Genomic DNA, 2214 nt, shown 5'->3' with positions numbered 1-2214 from the left:
GTTCCTAATTATGCAATGGTTATCATTTGAACCTTATTCCATGAGACTTGAGGTAAGATGCAAAGAACATTCTTTTGAGTTTTAAACCATCTGTAATTAAGTTCATTATTTAATCATTATTGTTGCAATTATTAGGTATTATAGATAATAATACCCCATGAAATTACCTTTTAGTAATTTTCGTTTCTAATTGGTTAGTATCTTTTAAGTTTTAAAACCATTTATAGTTATAATTAAATTCATAATAACGTTGATTAAGTTTTTTTATATTTAATTATTATTATTATTATTATTATTTTTATTTCATATGATGTTCATCAACTATCTGATAAAATTGCAAAAAAGGTTGTAACCTTATTTGTATGATGTTTAGCAATTACTAAACCAAATAATAATGACTTAATTATAAAATTCAATCAAGTAATCGGTTACGGAGAACTTGAAATGGAAAAGCAATGTAAATATGAGGAAGGTGATGATGTTCAACTAAGTCAAATGATTTAATTCTTTATCAAGTATTTAACAATACTTAATTTATAAAGTTATCAATTTAATTGTATTTATCAATTTATACTCATGTAGAAAGACTAATTCCCTTTACTAACTTCATTGAGTTGTTGTACTATAAGCATAATATGTTGCAATTATTTAAATTTGGTTGGAACCCTTGTGAAATGCTTTATACGATAGTATAGATAAACGCAATCAATTTAAATCTTTTGCGCGGGTTGAAAACATCCGAGCCCTTAAAGTTTGCTGCCCAATCCTGTCAAACAATACCTCCTCAAATATTTCCTCTGCATCTATATTGCCTATATATAGTATCAATTAAATCACACAAAAGCATCATATGTTTAAAAAAAATAGTAAAGTAGAAATTAAAAAAGGAAATACCAATAGGCCAAATAAATGTCTATCTCCAAATGAATAACTTTTCTCGTACCCACCCTTTTACACCTCCATATACATGAAGCTGCAAAAAGGAAAAAGATTATAAATTTATGAACAATTAAACAATACATTGGTAAATGGTTCCAGATACTATAGTCATGCAAGGGTACCTTGATGAAGTATGAAGTGTCTGTCTTTTTGTATCCAATAACCTGTGTGTATACTTTATATGTAATATAAAATCATAATTTGAAAAAAAAAACCACTAAATCACCAAAAACATAATAAAACATCAATATAAACTCATAGATTATGTAAAAGAAAACTGTTATCCCATTTGAATATTTTAAGAAACAAACCAAAGTTTTTTCGAATAAATGTTGAAATAGGTATAAAAGAACACACCTTTCCACCAAGATAAATAAATTTCATATCAACTTATCTCTTTCTTATCTCTTTCTTTTCGACTCTAACTCGCACAATAGTAGACAAAGGAGTTGATGTTGAGTGAAATGGTGAATTTATAGCAATGATAGGAGATTCCTTAATCGGTCAAATTTATTACATATTGATTGAAATTGGACCTTTGGAGTGCTTTTGCGGTTTATCCCAATAGGTTTCGTTTATTAATTGCATTTAAGAACCGAACTTATTATTGTATTATTATAATTAATTGTGATTATATTCTCATTTAATTATTTTTTTATTTTTTAATATTAATGTAGAAAGACCATTTCACCCCTTACTAACATCATTAAGTTGTTGTACCATAAGTATAAAAGATTGTAATTACTTAAATTTGGTTGGTATCCTTATGAAATGCTTTATAATATAGTATAGATAGATAGATATAGATATAGATAATTATTTTTTTTATTTTTTAATATTAATGTAGAAAGACCATTTCACCCCTTACTAACATCATTAAGTTGTTGTACCATAAGTATAAAAGATTGTAATTACTTAAATTTGGTTGGTATCCTTATGAAATGCTTTATAATATAGTATAGATTAGGTTATAGCATTAATGTACTGTACTATATGTTAATATGGTGTTTCATGCATTGCTTTATTGCAAATTGTGTTGTTTTATTTGTAAATTATTATTATTATTTATAATAATCTAACTAATTTAGCCAAAATCTTGTTAATAATATATTAGAATATATATATATATATATATATAGTTATTTTAATACTTTTATTATTTTAATATTATAATAATAATTCCTTTTTTTACTGTTTAACTTTAATTTAATGATTTTTTAGTATCACGGGGTGGGATAAGCTTGGTGTCAACCGGTACTGGTATCGAAAATACCG

The 2214-nt window shown here is 25.3% G+C and overlaps 1 long non-coding RNA gene across 1 annotated transcript; it reads right to left on the bottom strand.

Annotated features, from left to right (window-relative positions):
• Window positions 1-577: 577 nt before the first annotated feature.
• LOC110887313 lies at window positions 578-973 on the bottom strand. Its single transcript, XR_002563222.2, has 2 exons — window positions 895-973; window positions 578-812 (listed from the first exon to the last, which is right to left on the bottom strand). It is a non-coding gene; the product is annotated as an uncharacterized LOC110887313 (long non-coding RNA).
• Window positions 974-2214: the final 1241 nt, after the last annotated feature.

This window comes from Helianthus annuus, chromosome 11, assembly GCF_002127325.2.
Source record: "Helianthus annuus cultivar XRQ/B chromosome 11, HanXRQr2.0-SUNRISE, whole genome shotgun sequence".
Classification (NCBI taxonomy): domain Eukaryota; kingdom Viridiplantae; phylum Streptophyta; class Magnoliopsida; order Asterales; family Asteraceae; genus Helianthus; species Helianthus annuus.
Note: the sequence above shows the minus strand (reverse complement) of the source record. Positions and strands in the feature narration are given on the sequence as shown.